Genomic DNA, 15,001 nt, shown 5'->3' with positions numbered 1-15,001 from the left:
GTCCAATCTTAACCGCCAAATAAATGAAAAAAATTGTGTTCATGATTATAGCAAAAATCATACTTCTTGCAGGACATCCTTGTTTTATACCACACTATTTTTAAATGTTCCCAAATTTAACTGTTTACATTCAATTTCACATAATTCTTTTCATATGCTGATTTAATTACTTGTAATATTTTTTCACTTACATTGTATGCTTGTAAAATTCCCCATAATGCTTTATACTGAATATTATCATATGCCTTACCGACATCACTTATCACAACTTTGTTTCCACTTTTTTATTAATAATATCAATTACTTCCCTTATTATCCACAATAGGTCTTGACTTCCCTTTCTTTTCCCCCCAAACAAATTCCAATCATATAATCTTTTTATTTACATTGTAGTCCTTAAGTAACTATTCTCATCAAAATGTTATAGTCTGTATTATTCAGTGTAATTAGTCTCCATTTTTTTAATTTCATCATCTCCTTTCTTTAACATAATTTTATCACACCTGTGCAAATTTCTTTATACTTAATTCCTTTTTCTAGCCACTCATTCATTACTTCTATAAACACCATTTTTTGCCAGTCATACATTTCATTATACGTATTATCAAGGGCACCGGAACCATAGAGCAAGGGGGAAGCGCCCCCTCCCACACTTTTGTATGCATCCAGCCATCCAACTTACATTTATGAACTCTGTCTCCGAGTGAGATTGCATCATCCATCTCATTTACAAACTCTGTCTCTGAGATTGCACTACAGTGAAGGAAAGGTAAGGTTAAATATCCCCATCCCCACTGTAGTGCGATCTCCATTCAGCTGTCACCTGCATTAATAAATGGGCTCCTGGCTAAAGAGTTCAATTTAAACTACTGTCATGCAGAAAAGCCGTATATTCCAGTTATAGATGTTCTTCACAAAATGCATAATATAATTTTATGTCAAGTTTATGCGACTCATGACAGTATTTAAACACTGTTGATGATTTCTGACTTTTGTCCCTGATTTCTACTTTGTTCCCAATTTTTGATCAAGGAGGCTGAAAACTCTGATGGAAACAAATTAACAGCTCTGCTGTCATCCTGTTTTCCTTTATGGTAAACACTGCCACTGTCATTCTGTTTTCATTATGTTATGCATGGGATGAGATGTAGAATGTGAATCACTGAATAATTCAATGCAGGTTGCTTTTGAATGGCAGCATGCTAGGCCATATAATTATAAATATTTAATTGGAGTTTTAAGAGGATAACGGCCATATGAAAACTCTAATTCTTGATTCTGCTCAAGCATGCAGTGTGTTAGAAGAGCCATTTGTTAATTTTGTATTATAAAAAAAAAGGAAATGCAAGTTGAAATAATTTTAGTGTGTGAGCATTGTGCTTTCTAGTTAGATTTTCATTATTAATGGTTACATTTGTAGGTGTACTGTGTACCCACTGAATAAGTGAGAGGTAACAAGTGTGTTGCTTTTGACTGGATCTCGAATTACTGTGTTTGTTTTATTTTGTATTACCTTCAATAAAAGTACTGGTCTAGCTTGCCTGTTTTGTGGTGTTTGGTTGCCTTAGTTAGTTAGCAACCAGACTGTAGGACAAGTAAAATGAATTACAGTAGTTCAGCATCAACCACTGCAGATCAAGAAGGAGGCGCAAGGCCTGTGCACTATGTTGGTTGATGCGAGTAGCAGCTTTATTGATGGTTCTTGTCTAACCAGATCATCATTTTTTGGTACATTTTAAACCCTTATGTTTTGTTATACTTCACTTTTATTTTGTCCGTAATTGAACATGTATTCTTGCTCATCGGTTGAACTACAGTCAGTTTTCTGAACACCTTTTTGTTCCCACTGGATCACAGATTACATCAGGCAAAATTAAAATTATCAGAAAACTGACAATACAAGCCCTTAGTATAATGTCGCATTTAATACTACACAGTGTTTTCTGTAACAGATCTATTGAAGTGACTGTTTAGAATTCACCTACTGTATTTAGCTCACCGGATGTCCCGCATTATATTGTATTCAGACTGATTTCAATAGCTAGACGTGATCTGAGATAATAATTAATGAGTGTGGTTTTTACATCAGTACATATGGAGGTGTTTTCTCTTTGTCTATATTACATTATTGAAGTTTTGAAACTTCAAATCTGATATGGTCAAAACCATATAATTGAAGTTTTGAAACAAAAAAAATGTAATAAAACACAACAATCTACAAAAACAAACCATTTAAATGCTCTAAGCAGGGGAGCTAGTTCCCTGCAGCCCCGACACCCTCTGCTACTTAAATATACCAACTCCAAGATCACACTACAGTGCAGAAAAGGGCAAATCTTCCCTTTCCACGCTGTAAGAAGATCTCTGTTAAAAAATTAAAAGTTTCAAGACTTTGATCATATGGTGTCGACCATATCAGGTTCGAAGTTTTGAAACTTTGATTTTCAGATTTAGACCCGTTTTCTCTTACTTAAGCATTATTCTTTTTCTGATGAATGATATACAATTTCAGTGCTGGCTGACAAATTTAGGCATGTGGTAGCACATGTACTAAGCAACAATTTCATTGTCTAGAAGATTTTCTCATATGATTCTAAATAATGAATGCTTATATACAGTTATGGGGTGCAGGATGTTTGAAATAAGATTTGGTTTCATGTAGTACAGCAAAAGCAAAAAATATCGACCCAAAGTACAGACAGTGACAGGTAAAGGTAAGGTTTTCATTGTTTCTTAAGTTGTTTATTATTATAAAAATAGAATCCTTACATGATTGAATTGAAGTTAAATCAGATTAGGATCCAATAGCTCACACTGCTGTGCTCTGCCTCTGCTGCTGGCTTTCTCCACTAACTTCCACTTGTGGGGGAGGTTCAACTTCAAATTCTAGGGAGTGGGCTATACTGCACTAAGCAGGTGCATTGATCTGCCTCCCCCCTGCCTGACTAACTTAATAGTTCAGTCTGGTCAGGATTCAGTGGCAGGTCACAGGTGTAAAAAATGCCAGTTAAAGCTATTGTGTTCTTTCTGTGACCTTACCAGCTCCCGCACTTTTTATGCTCGCTATATAAATATAATCCAGACCTCCTTCCCTCCTCAATCAATCGAGAGTGAGTAGTGAACTTGTTTGTTGTTTCTTTCTTTGAAGAAGAGTAAAAGAGTATGAGTTTGAAGTGAAGTGAAGTCCATTTGCTCTCAGTGCCATGGTGGTGGTATGTTAAATATATTACTGTCTTCTTGCAGGCAGTTGCAGCCTCTGCAGTCAGTGTTTTATCAATTTTATTTTCTGTTTTTTTGATTGAATGCCACGGTGGTATGGCGGTAGCATTGTTACCTCACAGCAAGAGGTTCTCCCATTTGATACTTGGCTTGGCTTTGGGGGTGCCTTTTGTGTGGAGTCTGCATGCCCTCCCAGCGGTTGGGTAGCATTCGAAAAACATGCGTGCGTAAATGGGCATGCCTTCATTGAAGGTTGGGCATCGAGCAGGCACCTCGGTGTTTCATAAAAATCTACTGCTAATCATTAGCGGACCGGAGTTCCGCTGTGGCGACCCCTTACCGGGAAAAGCTGAAAGACGAACAAACACTTTCTGTTTTTTTATTGGACTTTCGTAACTGGGCAGGAAAGGCACTGGGTGAGGGTTTTGGGTCTAATCTAAGGCAGTGAAGAGGTCATTGGGGAAAGGAAACTTTTTCATTTCAGTGCTTGTGCATACATAGAAAAGTGCTAAAGGGGTCATTGGGGTTGGGGAAAATGCTTTATTTTTGTGTTTGTGCATACATGGACAAAGTACGCAATGGATCCTAGGGGGAAAGTATTCATTTTATGTAATTTCGTTTTTGCTTATACTGAAAAAAGTCATTGGGGATAATGTTTTATTTTTGTGCTTGTGCATACATGAAAAAGTAATTAAGGGAACCTTATGAGAAGTTATTAATTTTGATGTCATTTGGTGGTGCTTGTGCATACAGGTCTATATTAGAACATCGAAGTTTCAAAACTTCGAATGTTCTAATATCGACCCCTATTCAGCGAAAGCTGAAAACATCGAACATACAGAACAGCAAATTTTTTCCTAGGGAAAAATTAGCTGTTCTAAAACACATACATACAACACAAGCACACCAAACAAACAGCAATCCACACACATACTCCTAAAATCTTATACCTAACCCTACACTAAACTATACACACACCACTAACTATCCACTTACCTTAACCCAAACCCTAACTCTAAGGTCCGTTACTATCGCACACTCACTTCACCTGCGCCCTAACCCAAACTCACCTACCCCGCCCTAACCCTCACATCCACACAATCGCACACTTACCTGACCCGCACCTTAACCCTAACTCACCTAACCTGCCCTAACCCTCACGTCCACACAATTGCAAACATACCTAACCCGTGCCCTATCCCTAACTCACCTAACCTGCCCTCATCCTTACATCCACACAATCGCACACATACTGAACCCGCACCCTAACCCTAACTAACCAAACCCACACTCAATCGCACACTTACCTGAACTCGACTGGTTACTTTCCACCACAGCGCTGAATATACAGAAGCAACAGAAACAGACAACCAAATTCTTTGCCTAGGAAAAAATAGGTTTTTCTGTTGCTTCGATATTTTCAGCTTTCACTGAAGAGGGGTCGATATTAGAACATTCAAAGTTTTGAAACTTCGATGTTCTAATATAGACCCGTGCATACATGGACAGACTACTGAGAGGGTTGTTGGGGGAAATGTTTCATTTTAGTGCTTGTGCATACATGGACAAAGTACACAAGGGATCCTTGGGGGAAATTATTTATTTTGATTTCATTTGGTGCTTACTATGCATACAAACACACTACTGAAGAAGTCTTTGGGGAAAATGCTTTATTTTTGTGCTTGTGCATACATGGAAAAGTAATTAAGGGAACCTTGGGGGAAATTATTCATTTTGATGTCATTTGATCCTGCATGCATACATGGACAGGCTATTGAACACGTCATTTGGGGAAAATGTTTCATTTTGGTGTTTTTGCATACATGGATAAACTTCTTAAGGGAACCTTGGGGAAATGATTCATTTTGATGTCATTTGCTTTTTGTGAATACATGGACAGACTACTGAAGTGGTGGTCATTAGGGAACTGTTTCCTTTTGGTGGTTGTGCATAAAATGGAAACTAGTGAAGCAGTCTTTGGGGGGATTTAACCCCACAGCATATTATAGTTTTCATTTATTACTTATTTATTGAGTGTTTATGGTACTATTACATGGGTTTATATATTTATGCTGGACCCTTTACTATTTGGAATCTATTTCTCAGAAGTAAGAAAATGGCCTGTGGGAACATGGGTATAACATGGCTAGCCTGGTAAAGGTCCTATTGCCATTAGCATAGTAACCTCCTATAAATCTGTGAACCCTTGATCCTATTACTTTGTTTGGATATTAATTGCAGCTTGCTGATTCTTGTTTTGGGGTCTTTCTTTAAGAATACAGTGTGAGAAGAGAGTAGTGTATTATAATATGTTAGTAGTTATAAAGTTTTTCCTGTGTTGTGTGTACTTGTGTCTGTATTTTGCTGAACATTTCAGGGTTAGTGAACTTATTTTCAAGGAATTTAATGCATCCAAGTTGGAAACTTCTGGTAGAAGCCTTATTGTGTTTTGACCTGATTGGCCTGAGGGATTAACTGTGTAAAAGTCTTTTCTCCTGCTGTGATAAGACTCGCATTTGTGCATTGTACAAATTCAGTTCCCCATGCCTTGTGTGTGTATATATAAACACGTGTATAAATGTATATAAATATATATATATATATATATATATATATATTTAAATATATATATTTATATATATATATATATATATATATATATATATATATATATATATATATATATATATATATATATCTGTGTGTGTGTGTGTGTGTGTGTATATATATATATATATATATATATATATATATATATATATATATATATATATATATATATATATATATATATATATATATACATATGTGTGTGTGTGTGTGTGTGTGTGTGTTTGTGTATATATATATATATATATATATATATATATATATATATATATATATATATATATATATATATATATATATATATATATATATATTGGTTGAAAATACTGGGTGGACATAAGTGCTCCTCTTGCCCTCTCTCCCTCCAAGTCTTCAACAACTTCTGGCACCTATGCATACTATATTCAGTTCTGTCCAAACCTGTAGCTGAATTAATTTTAATATCTTTTATGAACTCATTCAACTCATTTATATTTACTTTTCTCTATAAATATTATCTTCCTTATTTCATTTTTCACCATTATAAATTTGTTCAATGTTAACTTCTTTTTACTATATAAATCTAATATATATTCTTTAATTATTTCATATATTTCTCCTTGTTTTTTAACTTGTTTCCCTTCTTTATTTTTAATTATTTTATTATCTTTCCTTCTTTTACTATCTTGCATAAGTATAGTGCTACTTCTTTTTTCATGTAAACAATACTTTTGCTTATACAACAATTTATTAACCTTATGCTGATTTCTTCTATATAATTCTTTTTCTTTTTCATAAAATTATTTTTTCTTCTCTATCAAGTCGTTATTTCTTGACAATATTTTGTATTCCATTTTTTCCTTTTCTTTTCTATACCTTCTAAAAATAATTTTTTGTATTTCTTTTTGAAATTAATCTACAATATTGTCAAGTTTTCATGAAAAGTTTTCATACTGATATGTTGCTGCTATAATTCTGTAATTTATTTATTTTTCTCCTGACTCTAACTCGTTTTCATTTACTCTTTTTATGTCTTTTTCCATATTTTTCAACCGTACTGAATTCTTCAGTATTTACTGTTTTTTTAGGGCAAAATAATGGGGTGCCATGAATTCCTGAGTGGCCCTTCAATTCCCATTTTTTTCAAATTAATTTTTTTTTTTTTAGTTGAAGTTGTTGCTGATGTTATCATGCGCAGGGGTATGGATAATGATATCAGCTTTGTGAGGCAGACTGCCAGCCTATTGGAAAATAACCTGAGGTCCCAGACTGTGAATTTGTTTGTTTATTTTTTTATTATGAGTATGTACATTCATAAGTACATCACATTGTCGATTTAGAATAATGGAGGTGGGAAGGAGTGCAGCACAGCAGGCAGCAGCTATCATGCCAATCAGCGAGTGGAGGTTGGAGCTGTACATGACCATGTCCAACTGTCCAACACTTAGTTTTAACTTTTTTTTTAACTTAAATTAAGGCCAAGCCCAAGAAGAAGCAGCAAGTACGTTCTTCAGTGCAATGAAGCAGAGCAAAGTCTGGTCAGCATCTGCCCAGTGTCTGCAGACCCAGGATCAGGAAGGAGGATAAGAAAATTTATCTCTGGCAGCAGTGACAGTTCACCCACCTCTGGCTCCAGTAGGTAAAAGAATAAAAAAAATGTAACTGTGTATAGAATTATAGATGCATTCAGCAATCAGCATAGTTTGTTGTGAAATTCAATTCTCCTAATTAAGAAGTGATTTAAGTCATTCATGGTATTAGTAATTGTCAGTAGCCTGATGGCTGCTGGAGATTGGGGAAGGAATTTTTTCCTCAGATGCACCAGAGCCAGCTAGATCACGTTCCATTATCCTACTGCCTTTCTGCTTGTGTGTTCTGGTCTGGACTGGTTACATTACAGGTTGCACTGTGTCATGAGATCCTCCTGTTTCACTCTGTATAGATGTACTTCCTTATGAGCCACGTTGGGATAATGTGTGTGTTCTGAAGGTTAAATGTCTGAAAAAATGCACTGGTAAAGGAGAACCTATTAAATTGAGCACTTTCATTCTTTTGAATAGCCAACCCCCTATTTAGAGTAATTTATTAAGGCTATTATTTAAATAACCCATGCAGTACCAACAAGCTTTATTAGTTATGACCAGAGTCCATTCCAGCCATTCACTTAGGTGCTGGAATGGGACAAAGAAAAACAAAAAGTGTTTAGTCTGTCCAGGTAGTTACGTAGCTAAGGGACTGTAATCCTTTGATTTATTTTACATTAAAAAAATGCGCTTCTCTTTCTAACTGGGTTAAGTTCTGAGAAACTACTTATCAAGTGGTGCATTGTATTTGATGAAAGAAGAACAGAAGGGGTGGGACCAGGACATCCTGAGGGTATATCTATAACTGATAAATAAAAATCAAAGGACAATCCATTGATGATGAAGGCATCTAGAGCTTTAATATTTGTATTTCTCTTGATATGGTTCCTGTTTACATGGTAACTAATATAGCAGGCTTGTTTCTGTAAGTCAGCTTCATTGTATTTTTTGCTATTAAGCTTTAAGCCATGGTCTGTACACTAGATATTGGCTCTAAACTGGGTGCTGCTACTGAGATCTGCTTTCACATTGAAGAAGTAGATGCCAAAGTAGAAGGAACCCAGGAAACGGCCCTGCGGACAACACTAGTGACATGCCTTTTATATGAGAATAGGGATTCATGTTTAGACTAGCCTGTCAATAATGTTGGTGCTGGGAAAGCCCTCTGCAACCATGAATAAGATAAAATGGGTATCAGGAAATGGAATAATAATATAGGACTCAGAAGACAACTTTTCTTTATTATTTGCTCAGATGTTTATTATTTGTGCCTATTTATCATTTCATTCCCTGTTACTTTGTTCTGGACCCAGTCACATCTTTTTATATATTCTAACATACTTCCTGGTAGAATAGATAATTTACAGTAACAGCCATAACATCAAAGGCATTGTAAATAAATGAAACAGTTTTCTTCTCGTTATATCATGTTGTGTTATTTAATATTAGTGCAGTAGAAGCAGTTAAGTTTATTTTTATAAAAGAAAACTGTATTTTAGTTTTATACAAGTTCAAAGTTTGGTACAAGTTCAAATGTTAGTATAAATAAAATACTATTGTTCTAGTTATATGTTGCATTTAATATTTTATCTGTTCTTCAATTTGCATTTGAATATTGGTGTCCACAATTCCAGTGGAGTGGGCAGGGTTACATAATTAAGTATGCAGATTTTATGTTAATGAGCATACAGAAGTTTGCAGTTGTACCTACTTTTCATGGGTCTTTGCCCAGATTTTTGATGTTTCTAGGTTGAGAGGTATGCCTTTTCCTATTGTAATATATTCCTCATTTTCATGAATTCTTATCCAAATCGCCACATGATCAGAGAACCCATTATATTTAATTTCTTTTTTGCATAATTTTTAGGCCTTCTGATATCAAAAAAATAATCAGTTTCTGTCTGCATTTCATTTATTTTGTAAGTCCAGTGTTTATTTTCCCATATTTTTAATTTTCAACTTTTCATAGTTTCAGTAACCATTTTAACATCATAAGCTATTCTTTTTATTTCTCAAACTACAAGCAATGTCACCTGTCATTATTATTATCCATGTTAACACAGACATAATTTGGTATATTTTTCAACATTGTTTCTCTTTCTTTTTTTGTCATGTGCTATTAGTCTTTCCACCTTATATATCCACTAATGTTATTTGGCCCGGTTCTACTATTGTGGTATGTAATATTTTTATATTTTCTTGGCATAGTATACATATACCTGAACATGTTTCTTTGCCTATATTCCAAATAACAGTACCATTCCAAAGTTTTTCTGTTTGGACCCTTTCGTCTTCTATTAGCATTCTATTGTCTTCTGATACTATTACTTGAGCATCTGCTGCAACACACTGTTGTAAAATATTAATTCTTCTCTTAATATTCTTCATACTGTTCATGTTCACAGCTAATATTTTCAGGTTTATAGAACAGTTACTAGAATAATCCACTTATCCCTTACCTTTCTTAGTCTTACTCAGCATTATATTTTTAATTTTTTTCATTCTCTAATTCTTATTCCTATTGAATTTTTCTTGCCTTTTTCTATATATCACTATTCTTTACTTGTTTCATATGTCTCTCTTTCTTTTTCTTTCTCTTTGTCTTTCACTTTAAATTTAAAACCATTTCTATGGTTTTCTTGTTGTGTTGTGTGTTCTTGTATAGCATTCCTTTCTAACATTTTTTCTTGTATAATTTCATTTTCATTTTCTTGTATTTTTGCCTCACATTCTAACCATGAATGTCCTGTATTATCACATTTATTATATTTCACTTCAAATTTCTTTGCATTATGACCTGTCTGACTACATAAATAACTTTTTTGTCAAATTCATTAATTAAAGTTGGGAGGGTGGCCTAATGGTTAAGGTGTTTGCCTTACAAACACAAGGTGCAGGGTTTGAGTCTCACAAGGGATAATTGGCTAGGCTTAAAATGGCTCGCAAGGGCAGTTAGCTTAGTACTAACCTATGAAATGATCACTTTTTACATAAAAATAACAAGTCTGTGGCTGTCCTCTGTACCTCACAAAACCTATATTGGCATGCACATTAATTATACTAGGTATGTGTATCAAATTGTCATTTTCCATTTTTTAAATTATTCCACATTCCCAACCTGCAGTCCATAATCCTCTTTCATCATAGATTTTTGTAGTGCCCGCCACTTCTTTACTTAGTCAACAAATATGCTCTCAGTTCTTTTTGCTCCCACTTCAGTTCTAAACTGAATCAAGATTCTTTTTTGTTGTTTTAAATTTAAGGTATTACAGAATAATTATACTAATATTAGGTGGGGTGACGTCTCTAATAAAACGGAAGAATTGGAAATGAATTGGATTATTCGTTTGAGAGCAGACCAAAAACCAGGCTTGAATGATAGAATTCCAATTAAACCTATATTAAAAGCTAGGACATTAAGTATAAAATATAAATAATAAGTAGGAATAGTACCGTCAGATTAATGAACCATAGTAAAGGGTATACTTATATATATATATACACCAAAACATAACTTGATATGAATACTTATGTATATATATGTTTAAAAAGAATTTGTATAATTTTATATTGATTAAATGACTAGGCTTCATAAAACAAATATCTATTTACAGGAAGAATTTTAACAGCCTACAATAAATTAGTTGATGAAGCTTTATAAAGTGAATTAGATTAATTATTTTGAATTTATATATATATTTTTTCATTTTTTCAATTTTTTCAATTTATATAGATTGAAGTATAACCATTACAATAATATTACAATAATATTATAAATATATAAATATACAATGCGTTTTTAAAAATAATAAAAAATAGAAAATAATAATTTTAAGAAATAATTTTATATATATTTCTTAATTAAGCATTAATGTAATATTCAAGTCTATTCATTAATAAAATTAACAATTCCGATTGATGTTAGATTCGAGTACTAAACAATATTTAGTTTCATTTAATGAAAAAAAGCATGCCCTTGATATGACAATAGAACAGAGCCTGCCAATGGGAGGTTCTCCGAATAGCCATGTTTAGTTAGTATAACTTATAAGTGTATATAATAGTGAGAATTTATACCACTCGTATGAACATTTTGAAATTCATATAACAAGTATCGTTCACTTTAGAAAAAGCTGTAATAAATACTCCCAAGAATTGACGATTACATAGTAAACATACATACTTTATTACGAAATAACATGATATAGGTACAAGTGATGGTACATATAAGGTTCGTAATATTTATAACCAGTTTAGTGTTAACACACATTTTTAGACATTTCAAGAGTGCCTGTAGCCCTTTAAATTACATACTAGTATGTTACACGCTATATCAACAAGCAGAACATTTTATGCAGTAGCAAGGTATGTTATTTTTAATTATGTATTAAAAATGCACTACACAGTAGAGATAGATATACTATGGAATACAAGATTTAATGTTTTTCCACGGCATTTGGCCATAAACTAATTTGTTAGGCTATAACTTTACATTTTTATATATTTTTATTCACGAATAAGTAAGGCTTTATAGGAACGGCTTTATTTCTAATAAGCAATGTCTATTATTATATTTACTCCTTGTTTTTTACTTCTTAATACTAATTTTCTACCATATATCATGCCCTCTGAGGAAATACTAGAAAATACAGTGATAGATATAATTTAATAGGACACCATTAGTATAGTTGAGTATCGCAATTTGCGAAGGAAGTGAAGCCATATATTATTATACTATTAAATTTAAATGATTAGGGCTCCAATACACATGATTATTTTGCAAATTGGTTATAATCAGACCAAGCAATATGGAATCGTAATAATAACATGCAGCATTTATTTTATTAGCGAGTGCATTATAATTAACAAGAAGTTATAAATATTTATACATACTCGCTATATACATTTTTTAATGCACATGAGCACTTTATGATTGTTGTTTTTATCTTATACATATTTTTTAACTAATTTATATGTTATTACATGAATGATTATATTATATGGTTTAAGGAATTCACCTATATTCCTTTTTTGTGCCTTAAATGATGATATAATGCATTAATGAATGGTTACATGTATTAGTAGCAGCGACATTATGTTTTGCAATGAGATCAAAACACTGTCAAGTAATGCATTGGATAACAGGATGTGACATCAGGAATTTTGAATTCCTAAAGTTATATAAGGCCTCTAATGTTGGTATTGTTTTAACGGCCTGAGGAAGCCAGTAGGTGAAAGCGCTAGCCGACTTTGTTTGTGTCATTTCAATAAAATACGCTGCTTGTTTGAAGTTACATGCGTTTCAATTTCATAGTACGTTTATTATAATGCTAGAAGAGTTGGAAGCATCTGATTTTGGACTGTTTTTGATCGTTCATTACCACTTGGATATATTGTTTATAGGGGACGCCTGGAGAAGTGAATACTGTTTGGGTGACTTGGTTTGACATTGGCACACCATTTTGGTGAAGTGAATACAGCCTTGGCGTGCGACTATATAACATAAAAGGTACTGTTGCAGTTTTATGCTTTACAGCACTCAGTTGCTACAGTTTGCAGGACTTTGTATCTACTCACAATTGATTCTCAAGGGTACAGTGTTACCTACATACATATATATATATAAAAAGCATTTGTGACAGTTATATCTTGCAAAAATACTCAGCCCTAACACCAGTCATTTTTTCTACTGATTACATCTTTTTATATATTCTAACATACTTCCTGGTAGAATAGATAATTTACAGTAACAGTCATAACATCAAAGGCATTGTAAATAAATGAAACAGTTTTCTTCTGGTTATATCATGTTGTGTTATTTAATATTAGTGCAGTAGAAGCAGTTAAGTTTATTTTTATAAAAGAAAACTGTATTTTAGTTTTACACAAGTTCAAAGTTTGGTACAAGTTCAAATGTTAGTATAAATAAAATACTATTGTTCTAGTTATATGTTGCGTTTAATATTTTATCTGTTCTTCAATTTGCATTTGAATGTTGGTATCCACAATTCCAGTGGAGTGGGCAGGGTTACATAATAAAGTATGCAGATTTTATGTTAATCAGCATACAGAAGTTTGCAGCTGTACCTACTTTTCATGGGTCTTTTCCCAGATGTTTGATGTTTCTAGGTTGAGAGGTATGCCTTTTCCTATTGTAATGTATTCCTCATTTTCATGAATTCTTATCCAAATCGCCACATGATCAGAGAATCCTTTATATTTAATTTCTTTTTTGCATAATTTTTAGGCCTTCTGATATAAAAAAAATAATCAGTTTCTGTCTTCATTTCATTTCTTTTGTAAGTCCAGTGTTTATTTTCCCATATTTTTAATTTTCAACTTTTCATAGTTTCAGTAACCATTTTAGCATCATAAGCTATTCTTTTTATTTCTCAAACTACAAGCAAAGTCACCTGTCATTATTATTATCCATGTTAACACAGACATAATTTGGTATATTTTTCAACATTGTTTCTCTTTCTTTTTTTGTCATGTGCTATTAGTCTTTCCACCTTATATATCCACTACTGTTATTCGGCCCGGTTCTACTATTGTAGTACCTAATATTTTTATATTTTCTTGGCATAGTATACATATTCCTGAACATGTTTCTTTGCCTATATTCCAAATAACAGTACCATTCCAAAGTTTTTCTGTTTGGACCCTTTCGCCTTCTATTAGCATTCTAATGTCTTCCGATACTATTACTTGAGCATCTGCTGCAGCACACCATTGTAAAATATTAATTCTTCTCTTAATATTCTTCATACTGTTCATGTTCACAGCTAATATTTTCAGGTTTATAGAACAGTTACTAGAATAATCTACTTATCCCTTACCTTTCTTAGTCTCACTCAGCATTATATTTTTAATTTTTTTTCCTTCTCTAATTCTTATTCCTATTGAATTTTTCTTGCATTTTTCTATATATCACTATTTTTTACTTGTTTCATATGTCTCTCTTTCTTTTTCTTTCTCTTTGTCTTTCACTTTAAATTTAAAACCATTTCTATGGTTTTCTTGTTGTGTTGTGTGTTCTTGTATAGCATTCCTTTCTAACACTTTTTCTTGTATAATTTCATTTTCATTTTCTTGTATTTTTGTCTCACATTCTAACCATGAATGTCCTATATTATCACATTTATTATATTTCACTTCAAATTTCTTTGCATTATGACCTGTCTGACTACATAAATAACTTTTTTGTCAAATTCATTAATTAAATGATCACTTTTTACATAAAAATAACAAGTCTATGGCTGTCCTCTGTACCTCACAAAACCTCTATTGCCATGCACATTAATTATACTAGGTATGTGTATCAAATTGTCATTTTCCATTTTTAAAATTATTCCACATTCCCAACCTGCAGTCCATAATCCTCTTTCATCATAGATTTTTTAGTGCCCACCACTTCTTTACTTAGTCAACAAATATGCTCTCAGTTCTTTTTGCTCCCACTTCAGTTCTAAACTGAATCAAGATTCTTTTTTTGTTGATTGCCTGAATGCTTGCACAACATATTCTGACCATAGAATGTCTGCTTTCTTTTTTCATAGGCCCCACCAAAAAAAATGTCATGACCTGGGCAGTTTCAAAAAACAAGTCAC

This window comes from Protopterus annectens, chromosome 2.part0 (genome assembly GCF_019279795.1).
Source record: "Protopterus annectens isolate FY-2018-M chromosome 2.part0, PAN1.0, whole genome shotgun sequence".
Classification (NCBI taxonomy): domain Eukaryota; kingdom Metazoa; phylum Chordata; order Ceratodontiformes; family Protopteridae; genus Protopterus; species Protopterus annectens.
The sequence above is the reverse complement of the archived record's forward strand: the minus strand, read 5'-3'. Positions refer to the sequence as shown.